The sequence below is a fragment of the Camelus bactrianus genome, chromosome 15 (genome assembly GCF_048773025.1).
Source record: "Camelus bactrianus isolate YW-2024 breed Bactrian camel chromosome 15, ASM4877302v1, whole genome shotgun sequence".
NCBI classification, from domain to species: domain Eukaryota; kingdom Metazoa; phylum Chordata; class Mammalia; order Artiodactyla; family Camelidae; genus Camelus; species Camelus bactrianus.
The window spans coordinates 25,728,432-25,750,711 of NC_133553.1; the positions used below are offsets into that span (position 1 = coordinate 25,728,432).

At 42.8% G+C, this 22,280-nt stretch overlaps 2 long non-coding RNA genes across 18 annotated transcripts in view; one reads left to right on the forward strand and one right to left on the reverse strand.

Annotated features, from left to right (window-relative positions):
• LOC123614631 (uncharacterized) overlaps window positions 1–22,280 on the forward strand; it is a 432,359-nt gene that overhangs the window by 403,904 nt on the left and 6,175 nt on the right. Inside the window, exons 7-8 of the long non-coding RNA XR_012499249.1 lie at window positions 6,924–7,002; window positions 7,426–7,548. This is a non-coding gene — a long non-coding RNA (uncharacterized LOC123614631). The remainder of the gene's footprint in view (window positions 1–6,923; window positions 7,003–7,425; window positions 7,549–22,280) is intronic.
• The window catches only part of LOC105062943 (uncharacterized), a 283,500-nt gene that overhangs the window by 83,332 nt on the left and 177,888 nt on the right, over window positions 1–22,280 (reverse strand). The gene's annotated exons all lie outside the window — the stretch shown is intronic.

The following is a 22,280-nucleotide window of genomic DNA, read 5'->3' on the forward strand; positions in this document are numbered from 1 at the left end:
TCTATTTTTATAGAAGAGACTGTCAAACTAGGATTGCTAAATCAAAAAAAAAAGTGACTTTTTAATAGCCATTACCAGATTACTTTATCAAAGTTACAGCAACTCACTTGCTGAACATACAAAAGTGCCAGTTTCTCATAAACCTTACCACCACTGGGTACGACTGCTTTAACTTCTGGCGTCTAATGAGTGAAAAATACTATCTTCGCTCTCACGTTCACCTGCCTTTCTCTGAATACTAGTGAGAGTGGGCATCGTTTAATATGAGTATGGTCTGCTTAGATTTCTCTTCTTTGACTTTTCTGTTCACATCTGCCCATTCTTCTGAGTCTATGTCCTTTCCTGATCTGTTGGTAAAACTTTTAGGATTGTGGGGATGTTAACTCTTCCCATCCACGAGGCTGGGAAATCTTTTGTTTATCTATCATCTATCTCTTTCTAAGCATATACGTTCATACACAAACTATATGCTATAATTATATATATATATATATATACTTAATGTATATATAATATTAATACCTATTACATATGCATGCACCTAATGTATACTGTCACCATATAACAGTTATTACATATATCCTTCATTATACATATTTAATCTATTGTAGCTAGAGATATCTGCTATTGTTTTTACTTCTGAGTTTCTTTCCTTGAATAATGATATTTCCCCTAGCTTTTCTAAGCATCTGCTTGATTTCTGATATATTTAATCTACCTGACTATGGGTATGTATACGAAGTGAAAGGCCTAGGTTTGCTTCAATATTGCCTGTGTATCAGAATCATTTCTTAAGTGAATATTCTTTATCCACTGAAACAAAATACCGTATTAACTTCTCATATTTACTTGGATCTATTTCCTAAAGGTTTTGATTCTGCTCCACTGATTCATTTTCCCGTATCTGAGTCAAGACCATATTATTTTACTTACGGACAACTTTATTTTCAGTTTTAATATCTGGGAAGATATTCTTTATTGTAATTTCCCTAGCTATTTGTAGACACTGATTCTTCCATGCAAGCTCGAGAAATATTTATTTAGTTTTAAAAGTACATTATGGTTATGATTATTATTGTGTTATATTATACAGTCATTTGGGAAATTCTGGTATTTGATGCTATTATTTCTTCTTGTTTTCTTCATAGATACCCCTCATATCTTTTTTAGTAAAATGACTCCTATATAATTAGAACTTTTATTGATACTGTAAATATAATTTCCCCTCATTTCTAATTGGTTATTGATATTATGTAAAAAAATTAATTTTGTGTATATGTATTTTATTTAGGAATGTGCAAGGTTTAGAGCTTTTTTAAATTGAGATATAATTCATACAATATAACATTTACCATTTTAAGATGCACAGATAATCCAGTGGTTTTTAGCATTTTTACCACATTGCACAACCATCAATACTACTTCCAGAATATTCCCATCATCCCAAAAGGAAACCCCATACCTTTTAGCTGTCAGAAAAATTCCCCCAAATCCTTCTTGACTGCTAATAGATCTCCCATCTCTGTGGATTTGCCTGTTCTGGACATTTTGTAAAATGGACTCATATAATATATGGCCTTTTGTGACTGGATTCTTAGCATAGTGTTTTCAAGGTTTATCTGTGTATGTAACAGTACACTTCAATCTTTTATTAGATTGAATATGATTTCAGTTGTATGGACATTCCACAGTTCATCTACTCATCAATTAATGGACATTTGGGTATCTCCACCTTTGGCTAATTTGAATAATGCTTTTGTGAATATTCATGTCCAAGTTGTTATTTGGAGAGATGTTTTCTTATGATGGACATAAGTGGCACCTCTGTTTTATTTTTAATTTTATGGAAAATGACTTTGGCATTTCAGTATTTGTTATGTTATTACTAACTAGCTAAAAATATACTTTATATATAGTATCTATAACCATTTATATACAATGTTATCTGTAACTAATCTTCATCCTTTATTCTTACTTAGAATTCTTACTTGGAATTTCTGCTCCTAGATTTTATAAATGACTTTTCTGCACCTATAGTTATAATCACGTGCATTTTTCTTTTAATTTTTTGATATGAGGTATTATGTCGATAGACTTCCTGACATTGAACATCCCTACACTTTTTTAGATGAACATGACTTTGACATGATCCAAAATGTTTTTGATGCTTTTGTCTTTGTCCTCCTGAAGCTCATTAAAATCTGGACATTGATTAAAATTACATCAACCTGAGAGCATTCCCCTGATTCTCTCTCTCTCCCACTATCCTCTCTGGAGGACAGAGAGACAGCTGAAGCCAGAGGTTGCCAATTCCCCCAGGATGAGAGCAGGCCTGACTGGTCATCCCTCCTCAAGAATGACCCTGGTGGTCTGGGACAGGCTTTCATCAGCTGACTGGCACAGGCATGGCTGGCCCACAGGATGAAACTCTACTGTGTCTTTCACCCTCCCTTGCTCTCCACTGTCCTACAGACCTTCGCCTGACAGACACCTTTGCTGAAGCTACAGAAAAGGAGAAGCAAATAAAACCCCTTTAAGCACACACTTAAGAATTCCCAGGGAGAAGGAGACGCATGTAGAAGAGACGACTTCTGTTGATGTTGAATAGATGAGTTTGAAGAGAACTATGAAAATAATGAATACTATAAAAGTAAGTCATTTAGAGACCAATAAAAGGCTTTCTGGAACCGAAAAAAAAAACATATGATTTAAAAATTTTAATAGATAGACTGAAAAGAGTACAGGCATACGTGAGTACCAGTTTAGATCTGAAAGCTCCAATAGAAGACTCGGTCACAATACAGAGCAAACACTCAAAGAGATCGGGAACCTAACTCAGTTTCCTGACCCTCTGCATTACTGCTGCTTGTAAAACTGAAGGGACTATGAGTCAGAGTCACAACCCCGTGTCATGTCTCAAAGGGTATCAAACCCCAAGCAAGACTCTTGAGGTACATCCCAGTTTCAGATGTGTAATAAGGTATTCACAAATAAACTGTGTTAGTCACATATTTTATTTTAAAATTTCTTGATGTGATACAAAAGGACCAAAAATGAACACTGAAGTATGAGCTAGCAGTTTGTTGGTGGTGGTTTGTGTATGGATATGTGTGTGTGTGTGTGTGGTGTTGTGTTTTCCCCCTATTTTGGATTACTCTTATTTCGAGACATGACAACTATCTTTCCCAAAGATTGTTTAAGTACAAACAGGATTTTCTGCCACTTCTTTGTTGTTTCTCATACAAAGGAGATGCTTTGGTATATTTTTTTGTGATTGAATTTTTAAGGGTGAATTTCCTTCAAAGTAAATATCTGACTCAAGGGAGTAAATAGTTCCATGCTGTAAGCAGGGTTAAAACACCATTTGCAAAAGCTCTGGCGAGCATAGAGGTAGCAGCTTGGAGGTAAGGCTAACGGGATAAGCTAGGAATGCTTGGGGCAAACTCCCTGAGAAGCTCATGCTGGACTATGGCTTCAGGAGCTGGGGCAGAAGCTGCAGCAGTGACACTGGGAGTCAGTCTTTTTGCTGCATCAAAGTGCATCCCACATCTCTCTAGGAAGGTTGTGAACAAACTAGGAAGGGACATACAAGGACCATGTGAAGAAAGCAGAGAAATTGAACCAGAAAACCAGGTCCAACCAAGAAGAATAAATAAGAAACCCAAGACTGGGTTTTCTGGCAACCCAAGTTTAAAGTGTGGCGTGGTGAATGGCATGGGTCTCGTTATTATAAAGGAGCAAGTAGGCCTCTGTTTTTCTTGGTACCTAACTATAAACCAAATTTCTCAAAGGAGTCCTTCTACAGGGGGCAATGAACAGCAAGCATATCAACATGCAGAAATAAATTATTTAGGTGGTACTTCTGAAGAGCTGGAATCACAGCCTTCCACCAAAGCTTTGAAGTTTCTTTTATTCCTGAGTCTTTAAAGAATATTAAATTTATAAGAGCTCCTTTCCCTCCTGGTTTGGAAATCAGGTTGTTTGGGGTTGAACTGTGTCCCTCCTCCGCCAAATTCATATATGGAGATGCTAACACTTAAGACTTCAGAATGTGACCTTATTTGGAGATGGCCTTTTACAGAGTTAATCAAGTTAAAATAAGGTCATTAGTGTGGGCCTTAATCCAATATGACAATGTCCTTATAAGGGGAAGAAGTTGGACAGGGAGAACATGCTGTGAAGGTAAAGTCAGAGATCAGGATGACGCTCCTATAAGCCAAGGAATGAATGCCAAAGATTGCCAGCAAAGCACCAGAAGTTACATAAGATACCTGGAACAGATCCTCTCTGAGAACCCTCAGAAGGAACCAAGCCTGCGGACACCTGGATCCGAGACCTCCACCTCCAGACCTGTTGGATGATAAATTTCTGTTGTTCAAGCCACCCAGCTTGGGGTCCTTTGATAAGGCAGCCTGAGCAAACTGGTACACACACCTGTTGTTACATCTTTCTTCAGGCCAAGGGATCCTCCAATTCAACCTCAACTGGTGATGAACATTTCTGATCAAGGCCTGAAGAGAAGATTCTAGTGATCTAATTAAAAACAAAATCACTGCGAAAAGAACGCAGTCAGGATAATTCCAAGAACAGTCCATGACTGGGAGCACTTTCTCAGTCCCCAACTTGCCCAGCAACGATGTGGTCACATCAGACCTCATTCTCCCATAAAAAGTTCACATTTCTACAATAAAAAGTTCACATGTTTTCTTTGGTCTTGTCCTACTTTATATTGGTTCCCCTTTACGACAAGAGTCCAGAGACCAGAAAGAACTGGCCCAGGACCAAATGTAAATAAAACTCGAAATCTCTGTTGCTTACCTGATCCCTAATTAGGAGTAGTGAAGCCCTGCGCCCTCGCCTTTGCCGGCACAGGTAACGCTGCGGCACAGTCCCAGCAACTCCTTTTATGATTTGGCTGAATTCTGCCAAGTATTTGCTTGGTGTCACATTTATGAGCTTACTTAAGAATCTTTTGTGCAAACGTTTTGAAGGCTTACTTTATGGACTTGCTCCAGAACGAGATTCCTGGGGCTCACTGCACAGCATTTTAACGAGGCCAAAAGGTAAGCTTTGCCTTCTGGTTATTTTCTCCCATCTTCTTCCTGCCCCTCCTCCTGCTGAGATGTCTCCTTTCCTCCAGGGGTTCCTGCTCATCCAACAAGTCAGCTACTTACCCATAAGGGAAATTCTCTTGAGCGCCTTCCACTGTCCTCCACTTTCTTGGGCATGGATCTGATCTCTGTAGGGAGGCTTACAGTTTTAGAACACCTATGAATGCTTGTGTGTGTGTGCGTGTGCATGTGTGCATACGTGTGTGTGCGTGTGCATGTGTGTGTGTGTGTCTGAAGCAGAACTACTTCCCTGACCACGAGTCCAAATATCTTAGCATTGCAAGCAACCTTCCAATTTGGAGGTCTGAACCAACCTCTCCTTCACCAATCTCTACCTCAATGAAAATTTTCCTCCACAGTACCTTTGCCGGCCAGTCATATAGTTCTGATTAAATTCTTCCAGTAGCAAAGTGATCTCTGCCTCTCACATAGCCCATGCAATTCCACAAAGTTCTCACTGTTGAAAGTTCCTTCATCTTCAATATGAAACTTCTTTCTTGGCCCCATCAACTGTATCTCTTCTAGATGCTCTCGCCCACGCGGGCGCACACTTACAACTAAGTGAAACAGAGGGCTGGTCATAATTCAGGTACAGAACACTCAAGTGATTCTTAGCCATTCAGACAGAAAACAGTCCTGATTCTTTTCTCAGATGCACAGGCCATCTTGGTCAAAGCATCCTCAAGATCTGTAGAATGCTGGCAGGACTACATCTTCTCCATTACTCTCCACATTATTATAAAACTCCCCAGGCACAGGGCTGGGCTGGACTGGGCTGGGCAGCTTCTACAAGTCCTATGGCCGCAAATGGCAGAGTCAGAGGACACAAAGAGTCTATCATCTTCATGATACAAAATGTAAACACACCTGCAGATCCAGAAGTTCTAGAGATGATGTCCACTTGTGAGGTTCTGGGAGCCAGAAGTCGGAATCAGCAGAAATGAAGACACGCCACACAGGAAGAGGGAAAATCAGCAAAGAAGGCTGACTCCTGTGTCAGTCCGGGGAGTGACGGGGGAAAGGGGCCTTCAGAGACTGGCCTTTTGGTACATCAGGGGCATTTCTGCTTTCTCATGTCATCTATTGACTATAAATATTATTGCACTCTATCTTCAGTTATTTAAACTTAGACTCCCATTACATTCTGAGTGATTTCCTCAGAAGAGGTGTCTGTTCCTTAAACATGTCAGAAGTGGCAAGGTGGGCTAGAGAGGAGCCGTGGGCGGGGCTGCGACATCTAAGGTAGTGCTTTGTGATACCAAGAGCAGAGGAGCTGTTGGACCAGTCTGCTGACCCAGGGAGGGCTTCCACAGACATGGGCCTGGAGTCTGAGGATGCCCTGCAGAACGCTGGCTATCTCGGAAGCGTCTCTGTTTTACACACTTCCACCACTTTGCAAAGTGTCTCCCTTGAACTTTAACAGAATCACTTTATTTGAAAAACTCATGAGAAGACAATATCGGGGGTCCTAAACTTCTTGATAGATGAGAGAATTGAGAAATTAAGCGATTTCTTCCAAGCCACATGGGGAGTTAACAGCAGAAGGAAGAATTTAACTCCTAATCCTGGCTCTTTCTGTTTTGGCTTATACAGGTGACAGAGGGAGGTAGCTTAACCTCCTGAGTTGTCCTGGCAACGGCCCCACTTACCCCTTGGCTCAGCATCATGTTGCCGTGGCCAAGGGGACCACCTGCCATTTCTCGTCCGAGGTGCCTAAGTTTCCCCAGCTCCACCTGAGCCCTTTTGAAAGACGGAACCAGAGTTCCACTCATTGAATAAGTTGGTCAGGATATTTTTGCATTCTCTTCATAGGAGTGAAAATGGACTTCAGATGTTAGAGAATCAAACAGACTTTAGACGTTGGCGGAAAGGATCGAGTAGTCATGCGAAGGTAAATGCAGTGTCCAGAATAAGAGTTGAATCCTCCTTGTTCTATTTATATGTGCAAATGACTTAACCACACAGGTTACATTACCAGTGGGGAATGCCTCCACCTGACCAAATATATATTAGTGCACATTGGCATCAACCTCCATTAACATAATATTAGCCATTATGGGAGCATTACAACATCATCCTACTCAAATGTGACACAGAGCAGAGTGTCACAGACACCTCAATGCACTGGACCCTTAAGTCGAAATGGAAAGTTAAAAACACCTTCAGCAGGCAGCCACTGGCATTACTTCATATTTACACTAGTTTTGCTAATCTAGTCAAGTGAACTTTTTCCCTAAGAAAATGTAATAGGAATATGTTATTTGAAAATTTTATGTGGTCAGCAGCTGTCTAAAGTCTTAATTCCTGTTTTCAGTAGAATAAGTGGCAAATGCAACCAGGAAGAAAAAACAGCAGTTTCCCCAGCACTAGTGAGGGCAGCGGGCAGTGGAAAATCCATGCAAAGTCTTTCCAGGAAAACGTTCCTACAGATCGCTTTGTAAGTACTCAAATGTTGGCATCAAAAAAAAAAAAAAAAAAAAAAGATCCACATGTTTCTTAACGAGGTTGAGCAAAAGAACTGGAAAAGTCCCCCAGAAATCAGGAAGCAGAGGCAGAGAGAGGGAAAGCAGCTTGAGAAAGTCACACAGCAGGAGAGCGATCACAGTCAAGGAGCCAGGTTCTGCAAACTTTGTCCACTGCCCCACTTTGTACTGATCCCCAGGGTCCTTTGCATCGATGGAGGTGGGAAGGGAGCTCCACTACACCCCTGCTATTGCTCCACCCAAAGGTTAGTGATGTCCTGCCGCGACCTGTGGTTCGTCTCGTCAATACTTGCCTGATCAATTACAAAAGCAAACACAGGGCCACGTTGCAACTTCTGCCTTTTTCTGTCCCAGAAGTTCAAGCAGAAGCATAGTTTGTATTTACATCTTCTGTGATTTAAAGAAGGTGAACAAGTGTGGTAGAAAGAGAGTTGTTCAGCTATAACCTGTAACAATTACCCAATCTTCCAGCCTCCTAAACCAGGACAACAATATTTTTCTCATACTTTCTGTAAGACCTGAATAGCATACTGTATAGAAAGTTTATCCTGAGGGAGTTATTCAGTAAACTGGAGCCAGCAGTATACACATATATATAATATGAATAATAATAACATACAATAATTCCTTTGGTTGCCATGTTTTGAGGCAACGTGCACTTTGAGATGAGGAAGTGCTGGCCCCAGGAGCAGAGACAGAACTTAGAAAGTGCAACGTGCAGGGAACACCAGTGTCCTCAGCATGGACAGCAGCACTCCCTGCCTCTCCATCTTTATTGCAACTGGATAGGGCTCTAGCAGCCTAGAACCCACTCCATTCAAGGGCTTTACTTTCTTGCTCCCTAGTTTCCTTTTTTAAAAAAAAAATATGTGTAAGACCAACATTTATCGTCCAGGACTATTTTGTGGATTAAATAGAATAATGTGTGTAAAAGTTATCCAAATATAAGGTGGTGCTATTTTTAATAAAGAGATGGTATGTGACTAATTGATGGATGAGATGGTACCTGAAGGGGTTGAAAGGGCAGTAAAAAGAGAATAATGTTGAGAGAGATGTCTCAAGAGAAAACGTACTGATAAAACAGATCGAGAAAATGACTGAAATCAAAGAGCTGGAAAAGTATGACTGCGGAAAAGCCGACTACTGGGGTGTCTCCTCAGAATGAGTCCAGCTGCCTGCCTGGAGCTGGGTGCAAGGGAACAGGGGATGGTTTGTGATGGGCACCTCTGCCTCCCTTGGACAGAGCAACTGGAAGATACCCACATGGGCCAGAACTTACACAGGGCACGGGTTGGTGTTGGGAGGCCCCGTGGAGCACTGATGTGAAGGGTGGGAACTCCCTGGTTTTCCCAGACCACGTGCCTATGGCACCACACAGCCAGAGAGAAAGCCCTCAGGAGTCCTTCACCCAGCAGATAGATCATCCTTTGGTTCTGTGTTTTGCAGGACAGTTATTTTTTTTTTGTTGTTGTTTAAAGATGTAAATGTACGTTAATCTCTTTGGAGGAGAGAATTAAGAGAGGTCTAATACTAGGGGGTGTTTTGTATTCCTCAGGAGATGGTCAGTCAGCTGCAGCCACAGGAGGGGACACAGGAGAGGCGCAGGAAAACTAGGTTTATGGTTACTCGTGGGTCCTAGAGAGGCAGAGTCACCGCACGCTGTGAGGGAGCCACACGGAGGGGATTACCAGGGGACGGGGCTCAACCAAGCAGGTGGGGGCTGAGAGAGTGAGGATCTGTGGACAGTGCCTTTATGGGGGGTCAGGGTGGGGTACACCAGCACAAGGCACGAGGGGATTTCATTGGTGTGTGTGATTATCACTACTAGGTCACTATCAGGGGAGGACACAGAGGGGAACTTCTGGCAGGGACCAGCCTTATCACACTGGCGCACCTAGTCACCAGGGCCTGTTTGCGGGGATATTAAGGCAGCAGGAAAATATAAAGTTTTAACATTTACAGTACAAAAAGTTGATTATTTAACTGACATTATGATTCCAGTAGCAAGAGAAGTGTGCACATCCTCCATTGAAACATCTAAGTTAAAAGGTAGAAGAGGTGAGCCTCAAAGTAAAAGCTGTTCCCAGGTTAAAATGCAGAGAGGAGAGATTATGGAAAAGTTGTAGAGAAATTGGAACCAAAGATATTCTTAGGAAATGTTTTTCTCTTACCCCTTTGTTTGGTCTAAGAGGCATCAAGACTTGAGAATTTCTGTATGTGAATTACAGCAAGGATGTAAGTGACTTAGTTCACAATATGCACCCAATACACATCTGCACGTACCCACCCCCAGCACATACACATGCACACACACACGCACATGCGCATACATCCCACACACCTGAGCCATTTGCTTACGGATGAATCTCCAAGTGACCGCTACCGCACTTGGCACAAAAGATGTACTCAATAAATACTCATATAAAACTCATGGAATAAGTTAATGAATAAATGAATGGGAGAAAGAGCAAGAGACAGAGGGAAGGAGGAAGAGCGAGACACACACAGAGAGTGAGAAGTGTTACTCGCTGGGAGAGTAGAGAACTAGGATTCAGAGGTGCAGGATGAGAGCCAAGCTTCCCATTCAATGGGCCTTTAGTTTGGTTCAAGAGGAAACTCTTTAAATTCTTTGGATAAAGGGCAATGTGTGTATGTGAAAGGAGCAACCCGGAGTCAGCATGGCGTAAAACTAGCAAGTCCAAGTGAAACCAAAGGGCTACAGAGCCAAAACGTCTATGTCTTTGTGATCCTTTAGAAATAAAAAACAGCTCTCTTGCAAAACCTACATGTAACAAATGTACCAAAAAATCTGCCTGTGGAGCTATGGAATGTTGCATGAGGCTTTTAGGCAAGTCATTTTATGTCCCTGACACAATTTTCCCATCTGTAAAATACAATAAAATCCCCACTCACACTCCTTACACATATCCTTGAAATGCTGAGAACCACAGGCAGTAGCTCTGAAGAAAACATGCATTGAGGAAAACCTACAGAAAAGTCATTAGGCTGCAGCTGTCCCATGTGGGAATAAGGGGCTTTCTAATCATAGACACAGTTCAGATATGCTAGTCAGTGGGCTGAGTCCACCTGCCCTTGGAGGAATATTTTAATGAGACAAATGAAAGCATTACTAGCTCATCATTAAATCGGGGGCCCCACTAATTAACCCTACGTGAGCTAAATGCCCATTATTGAGGGGAGTGGAAAAATGTAGCTCGTTGAAAAAGTCTGTGACTGTGAGTCAGAAGACTTGGGTTTAAGTCCAAATTATGCCCCTGAGAAGTTGTATAATTCTGGTCAAGTTAGTTAATCTCGCTTCCCAATTAATCTGGCAAGTCTAGTGCCTGACACATACTGGGCCGTTAATGAATAAGAGAATGAAGGATATTGTGCAGATCAAGCAAGATGGTAGCTATTCTCTGTAAAACTTAAAGCGCGACACGAATGTCTGATGACTATTGTTACCAATAGCTGACATCCTATAACTCAATCTGTATCCTTGACGATGGATTGTTTTAATAGGGACACGTGGGCAGAGGTTAAACTGTCAACGTGGGGTGCAAGTTGGATTTCCTCTTATGCAGATTTGCTCGGATAGGAGCCCTGGCAATTGAAGCCAAAGAGGCAACTGCCTGGATTCCTTCTGTTGTATATATGTGCCTGTGTCTGTGTGGGGAATGAATGTGATGTGGAGTTATCCATGGGACGGTAATGGTAGCACAACTTCTCATACATTCAAGTACATTAAAAAATGAAATTTCTTTTTATTGTCTGCTGAGTTTTAACTTTCCCCCCAACCAACTCACTTGAGCCAAAAGAAAGGCAAGCATTTTCCACCTTGCTGCTTAATTGGCAGTCTCACATCAGCCTCTTGCAACCTCTCAGAAGTTTGGCCACGATGACTTGCCTTTTTCACGCCAAGCAGCATTAGCGCTCTGTTAACACTAAGCAGTGGCACAAGCAAAGAGTCTCCTTGTGGCTCCAATGTGACATCATTTAGCTGACATCTGAGCAAAGAAAATACCAAAGAAGTCTGGACAGTTTCTTTATGAGCAAACAGGAAGCAAAGAGAAAGAGCTATGGTGTGGTCTAGTTTTAAGAAGCTGGTGAGTCACTGTGGATGCCTCACTGATAGAACTTGCAGGGGCAATAAGGATGTACACAAGTTTAAATATCAACAGAGCAAGTCCGGGAGGGGGCGTGTGGTGTTGGTTGACGGGGGGGGGGGGGGGGGGGAGGAAGATAAAGCCTGCAACCTAATGTACCACCCCTCCAACCCCTTCCACTCCCCACTTCAGTCAGCCTCTCCTCACTGAAGACAGAGCTTCGCCACCTCGGCACCAGTGGCATGTGGGGCTGGGAAATCCTTTGTTGTGGGAAGTTGTCCTGGGCACTGTAAGATGCTTAGCAACATCCCTGGTCTCAGCCCACTGGATGCCAGTAGCACCCTCTCTAGCCAGTTATAATAACTAAAAATATCTTCAGAGTTCAACAAGTGTCCCCTTGGGGACACTATCACCCTAGTTCTTAACTGGGTGACTTCAGCAATGATCCCTTCTGAAGGAATTGTCAGTATGCAATGGAGACTGTCTAATAATGATGGACTCTCAGGCATTCACCAGCTTAATTGTCTTCTTGGTGACCTGAAGTTGCTTAACGAAGGCAGCCCCTTCCTGAGGTCAAGGTAGCCCATAACATCATTGGATGGTTTATCAGAATTGTATGATTGAGACCTATAATAAACCAATCACAAGTTTTTGGCCCAAAGCAGTAGCAGTTTCAGGTGTAAAACCTCCTATTCATTGGACTTCTGGGCCAGTGCACTCCCTTAAGACCCTAGAATGACTCTCAGTGAGGCAGAAGGGATGCTCTCCGTTCCTCAAATGATGTATTTTCAAGCTCAGAATATGCAGCTATAAAACCCAGCACTTGGGAGCCAGTATCTGCATGCAGAGTCTCACACAATTTACAGCCCTAACCAGAAGGTGATGTCATCAACCGAGGCACATATTCCACACCTCGTTTTCCCGTGCTAGGATTTACACTTTCTTGGAGAATGTTGAGTTGGCAAAGAGTCTCGAAAGTGAGCAACAAAGACTCAGGGCAGGCACAAACTATTCTTTAAGAGTAAAGCCCTATTCCTGTGTGGTTTGTGATCAGCCAAAATGTGAATGCTTCAGCACATTTTGTGCAGTGTAAAATCATTCACCATGGTCCGAGCGAGGGTTGCTTTAAATAGAATGAGGGGGAAAAAAACTACTATTGCAGTAAGGAACTGCCTAATGAGCGTTAGCTTGTGGCAAAGTCCTTTCAGGGATCTGGCCAACTCAGGCAACCTACTGAAACTCAATCTCAGGTCTACCAATTGGGTTGGATGACTCCAACTGCAGCAAACAAGTTGAGGTGAGCAGAGATTCTGAGACCAGAAATTCTTGTGAAGTTAAATCAAAGATTGTACCCTCTCTTCCCTCTGGAAAAAAAAAGAAAAATTGTCTGCTAATGTGAATGAAAAGGACTTTACCACAAATGTTTAAGGAGAATTAAATTTATATATTTGGCCAGTTTATTTGTGTTAATAGAACATTTATAACCCATCCATTCAGACTTTTAAATTTCCAAGTCTATTACATTTGTTTAGCAAATCCCCTGATATTCATATTATTCCACTGCTACTGATGAAATTTAAAATGTTGAATGATGTGTCCTAAATCTTCAGAGGTTGTTCAATTCCAATATGGATTTAATTTTTTTTAACTCAACCACAACAGTACACATCAACTTATTAATATCAGTAAAGACTGATTTTTTTTCCTCACTTCGAGAACAGCTCATAGAACCACAAAGCAAGCTTTAAACTGGCGCTCAACAACTGCAAAGGCACATCGCTCTTCTGGGAAAGTGATCCTCTTGCTAAAGAAATAAAAAAATTAACTCATGGTACAATTTTTGCAAATCTGTGGCTTTGGGATCAGTGCCTCTGCAACCTAGTTAGAGGCAACGCATTCTTTCTTGGCCGTGGGAGCTGCATATTAATCATACAGAGTGGAGTTTAGGCAAGACCCAAACATGATGCCAAAGCCCAACACTTCTTACCAAGAAGGAGAGAAGTACCTCATGGAAGACGTAGCATCATATGATGTTGCTTGAATGAAAAAAATTAAGTGTTATGTCTGAGAGGAAATGGGCAGTTACTAAGTCAAGTCCCCGAGGCACGGCCATCAGACAGCCCCGCGTGTTCCCAGCACACAGCACTGTGCTTCCGGCCCCTCCCCTCTTCTCTCAGAGCCTTCATCAACACAAGTGGAGGAAGGTTGGGTCCATAAAACTCCCTCTCAAAATTTCAACAAGTCATGTGTTTAGAGCATTTTTCTCTTTTAAAGTGTAATAACCAGAGTCATGAATTCTTAACTGGCTTGTGGGTGAGACAGCCTGATCAACTTTGCTCAGAGCCTCTCAAATTTTCTTTGTTGTCCAAACACACCCTCCACCCTTGTTCACTGCTATGCCATTAATATACTTTTGTCTCCATTAATAATCTCCTTCCATCGTAACTCCTTGAGGGGTCCCTGTCAGGACTGGAATCAAGCATCAGCTCTTCCGGGAACCCATCCACAGCATCCCAGACAGAGACAGTGGTTGGTTCTTCTCTGCCCTTGCTCCACCACATTGGACACAGCTCAGGGACGATGGCTCCTGTGTTGTGCTGTGACTGCCTGTGGGCATTTCTGTCTTCTCCTTTGATCTGTACCCTCTTCCAGGGTAGCACTGCACCTTGCTCACCTCTGTGTCTGCAGGGCCAGGAACAGTCTATACATTTCTGATCAAAGGACGAATGAATGAGTGACAAATGAATGGGCGTAAGAATCTCACTGACTATTTTCTGTCTGAAGCTGACAAGAATTTCAGGAACATTCATAAGATTCTTCTACTTGTTAGCTCAGAGGGCAATGGAAGACATGTGGCTTTCCTTGTCTTGTGGAATAAGGAACATAATAAGGAGAAGGAGCTCAGTCAGGTAGGAAATGGGATATCTTGGAGCTGGTCCTTGTGTTCCCACTCATTCGATGGTAGTTCAACTCTTATTTTTCTAGTTTTAAAAAGTTATTATTTTTGGTAACTTTCCAGGAAAATTGGGACCCAAATATCAGATATCAGAGAAATTATCTAACTAGGGAGACCAGGCAAATATCCTCAGAAGGTCACAAAACAACGCAAGGCAAATGCTGGACATTGTGACTCTTGGTTTAAAGTCATCTGTGGAAATGATCCTTGAAACACATTATTGTTCTGATCATTTTATAGGTGTCATGGGAGCAGTACTAATTAAGTTACAGCACTCTTTTTTTGAGGGGATCTCAAGAAGATGATTTTGCATCAGACATGCATTAGATTTGGTTTTTCTTGAAGACACAGTATATCACATAATCGTCAGCTTTTTCTCTGCCATTGGCCCTCGCAGGTTTAGAATCCAAGAAGTGCATCTCTAGCAAGTGTTTTGACTTACAAGTTACACTTCTGTGTTGGTCTCATTCCTGCCCAGAGTTGTCTTTCTACCCTGGTATTTCTTTTTGCTTCTTTACCTACTTGTAATAGATGCTATCTGGCTAGTTTATGGCATTTTTAGAAACTGCCATACATTTTTTGATGTAGCAGAAATATTAAATATTTATATTAAAAAGGCGATAATCAAAATATTTAAAAACTACTATGGCAAGGTCATTGATAAGTCAGACAGGTGCTATTCATTAACAACAAAAACGTCAAACTGGTGCAAGCAGGCAGAACACCACCTTGGCTAATAAATTCAACAGCATCGTCTCAGAGAAGAGAGAGCACTTGACTGTGATTCAGGAGACCAAGAAAAGCAGCATCAGTGAGCATGAAAAGTATTGAAACAAAAGCCAAAAAAGACCCGAGTTGGGAAGCTTGCTTTTGCCTCTCATTCATTCTCTGAGTTTCAGATTTCTCCTATTCAAAAAAGTAAAAGAATACTTGCCTATTTCACAAAGCTGGTAGAAAAAAAAGAAGGTATATGATTTTTCACCAAAAAAAAAAAAAAAATTACCTTACTGTATTGAGGTGGAAATGCCACACCCCTTATAATTATTTGGGCCTTTCAGTGAATTTTTTCAATGAGTCACATCATTTTCTTCCAGTTTTGTTTCATAGCAGGGAAATATGGTCACACCTTATAAATGTCTCTACCTTGGTCTTTTTGGATAATCTCGCAGATTGCTACTGAAATTGGTGAGTTCCTCCGTGGAGCAAAGCAGATACACAGGGCTGCCAGGGGCTACCACCCTGTGCACAGAAGCCTCTCTACAGAGGCCTTGGGATTGGGCCACAATGGCCACAGGAGCAGCCAGAAAGGAGGGAAGGGTGGGTGAGGCCAAGATTCAAGCCAGGCATTTCAACTCCAGCCCTTAGCCAGTGAGGTCATTTTCCATGTATTCTCTGTTTCCACTAGAGTCAATGTCTCATAAATGTTGAACACACAGAATCTGAACCATATGATGAGCCATCCAGGCCGGTACAATGGTGCTTGCCATTCTGGCACTGTCATCTACAGCTGGAATTCTCATTGAGTCCAAGAATCAAGACTGGCTCGAGATTATACTTGGTCCTTTACATCCAGGAGCTGTTAGTCCTCAGAGAGATTAGTCTCCAGGGAAGTCACTCTTTCCTATCTCTGGTGATTCAGACTACCTGGTTATAGTTCCAGTTCTGCCCTGGACTCTCTGTGTGCCCTTGGGCTTCAGTTTCCTGACACAAGGGCTGGAAATAACAAGACTACCTATAGGGGGAGGGTATAGCTCAGTGGTAGAGAGTGTGCTTAGCATGCATGAGGTTCTGGGTTCAATCCCCACTACCTCCATTAAAAAATACATTAAAATTTTAAAGACCACTAAAAAAAAAAAAAAAAAAGGACCACCTAGTTCATGGTGGTAGCAAAGGTTTAACGAGGGCATGTGTAAAGTGTAATTATCATCCATGCCCCCGCATGACATTGATACAGTTTCAAACTCACTAACATTTCAAGGCTGCTACTGATTGTTCAGGCTTCTTTCCACCTCCTCACATAAATTCTTTGTTACAGGCCCACCTAACACTGGTTTTTTCATACCTTCTCTGCTTTAATTGTTCTGTTCCCTCTGCATGGAATGCTGTGATGTGGTGATATTAAAAAGAAATAAGAAATATACTTCATTCCCAGTTCCTGGCACAGAGCTTCCAGAACCCTTGGAATTTCCTGAGTGATAAGGGGTGAGAGAAGCTCTTTTGTTATTAATAATAAGTCCTTTTTAACCATACCTGAGTTTATACAAATGAGGTGATTTTTGGAAAGTCCCTCAAGATGGGGGGCTGGTTTCCAAGGAAACCAACCATGTGATTAGAGGATTGTATCTTTCAGCCTCACCCCTTGAAACTTCCTGGAGAAAGGGAGAGGGGCTGGGGACTGGGTTTGATCACCACTGAATGATCAATGACTTAATCAATCATGTCTATGAAATGAAGCCTCCATAAAAACTCTTAACAACTGGGTTGGGAGAGCTTTTGGGCTGGTGAACACCTCAAGGTGCTGGGATGGTGGTGAGCCCAGAGGGGGTGTGGAAGCTCTGTGCCCCTTCCTGTCTTGCCCTATGCATCTCTGCCAATTGGCGGTTCCTGAGTTGTATCCTTTTATAATACACTGGTGATCTAGTAAGTAAACTGTTTTCCTGAGTTCCATGATCTGTTCTAGTAAGTTATCCAATCAAAGGAGGGGTTGTGGCAACCCCAAATTTACAGTCAGTCAATCGGAAGTACGAAGTGACAACATGGGACTTGCAATTGGCATCTGAAGTGGTGGGGGCAGTCTTGTGGGACTGATCCCTCAACCTGTGCAGTCTGCACTAACTCCGGGCAGAAAGTGGCAGAACTGAGTTACACTGTAGCACACCCACTTGATACCTGCCAGGTATTAAAGAATTACATGGTGTGGAAAACCCCACACATCTAGTATCAGAAGTATTGGTGTGAGTGTAGAGAAAAAATAGTATTTTTTCTTTTAAATATCTCTACCAATTTTTACTCCTTACTACACCCTTTAAGTACCAGTTCAAGGCCATCCCATCAAGGAAGTCTTCTTACATATATTTCTCAGAATGAGAGACGTGTCCATTCCTCTCTGTCTTGTTTCTTAATGAAAATCAACTCTGTCCCTCACCTGGATTGTGAGCACTTCAAGAATAGGGTCTAAGCTCCCCCATTTTGCAATCTCATAACTTAACAGAGAATTAGTGCTCAGTCACTGGTGAATGAAACTGTAGATAACAAATGAATTTAACACAGTGGGGTACTGCCATTGAGCACAAGCTTATGAGTATCTGCCAACATGGTATGCCTTCACAGACGCAAGGGAAAAATGTCTGATATTCTCAAAGGCTCTTCCACCAGTGAGCTAATTCCTTAGAGCTCCACTCGTCCGAATATCTATGTATGGGTCCAATGCTATGCTGAGTTCCAGGATTTTAAAACAAATCAGATCTGACCCCTGCTCTGCAACAGCCTTCCTCTGGGCAGGTGGTTTTAAACCCCTATTGAGCTCACACAGTGTGCACACAGGAGGTCCTTCTCTAAACATCCTGTATGCCTTTGTAGCATGAGTGAAGGACCTCAGACACATTTGGCTGGGGAACTGAGGGAGAAAAGAGGAAAACCGGAGGACTCTGGGCGTCTGTGGAGGGCAGAGGAAACGATGCATCACCAAGAAGGAAAGGAAGCAGCTAGAGGAGGTCAAGTCAGAGTAAGTCTGCCCAAGACACACCTCTCAAGGAACTGGCCAGCAGTGAAGGCTTATCAGTAATCAGACTCAGTAGGAAAGGTATGTGAAAATTAGCATGCTCTTAAAGAAAGAGCCCAACTTGGCGTTAAACAGACATGGGTTTGAATCTCATCTCTCCAATTAGTAGCCATAAAAATGTGGGCAAATCCTCAAAACCTCTGGTCTTTAGTTTTCTCCTCTGCCTAATAAAGATGGCCTTACAGTATGTTTTGTGATGATTAAATAGAATACCAAGGAACCAGCTAGATCGCATATGCCTGATAAATGTTGTCACTCTTCTGCCCTATGGAGGTCCAAAGCAATCCCAGGGTTAGGATGCGCTTCTAATCCAGCTGTCTCTGTAGGGAGGTATTTGTTCAGAACCTGCTTACATACAAATCAGGAGAACAGGAGCTGCTGGTGAGGTGGAGTCACACTGCACATCTGACTGCAGGCAGGACGTGACTGGGGCTACCTGGGTCTACACCGGGTAAGTTGGCCTCTTTTGTGAATATGTAACCAGGATACAGAGGAAGCCATCCTGGGCAGCTAGCTGCAGGGGGACTGAAGGGTGAGGCAGTGCCAGCCCCCTAACTCCAGCTCCTACCAGTTGGTGGCCACTGCTCTCCCAGGGTCTGGACTGGCACTGTGGGTAGGCACACAGGATGGGAGATGTGCATGAGGCTGTGCTTCCTTCAAACATGCAACTTCAAAGTCTGTGAGGATGCCGCTTGGCATGGAAGAGAGTCAGGGGCAAGTGGAACTGCGGAATTTCCAGTTATAAAAGGTTCCATTCAGAGCTGTGGGCCCTGTTGCACAACAAGGGAACAAGGAGATATTTGATGGCACTAAAAGGCTTTGAGCTCAAAACAAAGGGACACAACTTTCTTTACTTTGTCTTCTGAGCTTTAAGGCCTGTCCTGTGTGATGGTAGGTTATGAAAACAAGCAACAGCTTATCCCACTCGGCCCCGGCAAAAGGCTTGCTTCTGGACAGGGGCAGTGCCCTCTGACCTGGGTTTCCCCAAAGGCTCAAGCATACGTTTAATCTGGACAGTGAAGGATCTAGATTAAAGACCCAGTCATCCAACACAGAAGTAAGACCTCTCTGAGACTGATCTCTCTCCCTCTGATCTCCAGTCCATTAACAAATCCCTCATTACTTCCTCCACTGCACCCGTCTCATCCCCACTGAGCTGTCTGTCACTCTCCTGCCTGGGTTCTGAACTGACCTGAGAGGTGTCATCACTGAGACCGTGACTGGAAAAATTTCCACAACAGTCCAAAGTCATGATGTCATCCTGAATTGAACTTACATTTAACAAGTTATTCCAATAGGCTAGATGAGCAAAAGTGTCTTATATACATATCCTGTGATTTATTCCTCAGAGCAAACTTACCTGGATAAGGAAACAGAAACTCAGAGAAATTGTCTAAGGTCCAGTACCAGTAAGGGGCAGAGCTGTGGACTTCTGTCCATCACAACATCGTGCTATTCTGTTTCAGCCCTTCCAGTACACTGCTGGCCTATGCAACACCCTTTTCGTGAGAGGACTCCTGCCCCAGCAGTGATTATGTAGATGGCAGGAACCCTGGTGGATATTGGTGGATATTTCCAGAATCCCCTGGAGTGCCTTTAAAAGATGTTAGCACAGAGCTTTTGAGAAACTGATTATAAAAATAATTCAATCATTTACACCATAGATAGATAGATAGATAGATAGATAGATAGATAGATAGATAGATACATACATACATACATAGATACATAGATACATACATAGATAGATACATAGACAGATAGATAGATTCTAAAATAATTCAATCATTTACACCATATATATATATATATATATACACACACACAAAGATCAATATCTGAATTCGTTAATTTTTCCATGTACCAGTCACTCAATATCCCATTTCTATTTCAGAAATTTCGTAAAGCTCAGTAAATGCGCACCTTCAGATGTGTAACTGTAAGTACATTTCAAAGTGTGAAACACATGTTTCAGAAACACAGTATCCCTGTGCAGAAAGAAAAGGTAATTACTTGAATGCCAACTCAGAACTGGGAATACGAGGTTGCCAAAGAAATCTTCACAATGAAAATCTTGTGTTTCTGGTGCACATGTTCAGTCAGAGACATGCAATTCTAAAGAATCTTCGTCTACAGGAATGATGCCAGCTCCTCTCTCCGGCACATCCTCTCGGTGGATTAATCACCGGGCCCCCAGTAACCACAATGTGACCACTATGTGAGGTGCCTTCTTCCCAAAAACAATGAAGTTCTGTCCGATTGTCTTTGGGAGGCATTTACAGCTCCAGGACATTGCTCTGTTTTATTGAAAGTCCTCAGCGCTGGCTTCTTGGGACATGGCTGGAAGGGCTGTTGAGCTGGATTGGGCAATAACAGATGTCCCAGTGGGACACTGAGACATTCTTAGTGTTGGGGGGCACCCAGCAGGGACACATTTTGAGAAGTAAAGAAGGCATGAGTGTGTTTCCCAAAGCCTAGTGTGGGCGAGTGAGCTGACCCATCACTCTGATGAAGCTGTGTGTCCCCATCTCAAGTCCGCGGTGGGATCTTCCCCCCACACAGGTTACATGACAGGAACACGGTTGCTGGAGCCGAGACTCTTTGTCTTAATAATGATGAGCTGAAACCTCTTCTGTTCCTCTGGCTGGGTAGAGCCTGGAATGCAGTAGCTGTGCCCGAGGGGCCGTGTGGAGTATACAGAGCAACATTGTCATCCCCAGGAGAACGTGGCAGCCACCTTGCACAGTAGGCTGGCCCCTCTCCGCCCACATGTCTAAGGGCAGCAACCGAGAGTTCTTAAAATAATAAACAGCTGGCCGTGGGCTCCCTACACAAGCCCCAGAATTCCAGTATGATTCTACTTGACTGAACAGGTTTTAGACCACAGCACAGGAAGCCAGAGTCCAAAGGCCTCCCACCTACACCCACTGGCCTGGGCACCCATTTAGAATGATCGCCCTGAAGCTTTGTGTCTGAGGAGGATCTCCTGTGAAGGAGCCAAGGACAGGGGGATTCAGAGGTCTTGAATTGAGCAGTCTTGTTCTCCATCTTTGGGATATGCAAACGCAAAGGTGACTGCAGCTCTGAGTCCTGTGTGGACATGATCTCATTTCCCCACATCTGAGGGGGCCTCTCTACCTAGAAAGTAACTCACCAACCTCACTCCCTGACCTCAGACCCGGAAGTGGAGACAGCATAGGGTGGAAGATGAGAAAAGGCAAGAATCTCCCTGAGGTTCATAACGAGGACTTCTTCAGCAACCCGGTTCTGAACTTTAAGAGTGATGTTGGGGCAAGGATGACCGTAGAAACTTATCTGCTGTCTGGAAAAGTGGATACAACCGTAGATTGGGAATTAAAGAAACTGAGCTTTATTGCTGGTTCTGTTACCTGCAGGTTGTGTGACTCTGATAGATTATTTAACTTTTGTGGGCCTCACTTTCCCAATCCATAAAATGGGGAGAAAAAGAAACCCGCCCTGGAGCCAGGCCCATAGTAGATAACAAATATTAATTATTAACTGACCACTGGTTGCACAACTAGTACCTACCTCCAAGTTGCTGAGAGGACTCACTGAAATGGTATCTGTGACCCTTGCCTCAAATGATAAGCATGCACAATTTAAAAGCACGGTAAAGTCTACCTCTCCAAGGAGCCCTGAGAAGGCTCCACAAAATGTGGGGCTTCACAAAATGTAAGGTGCAGAATACTGATTATGCGACGCAGTAACAGGTATTCCGTGCGGAAAAGTTCTTGCGGCGAAATATCCAGGAAATTCTGAGTTAAACAAATCTAAAGAGGTTTTTCATTTTGTAGGCTCTCTCAGGGAGTGCTGTAAATTTCT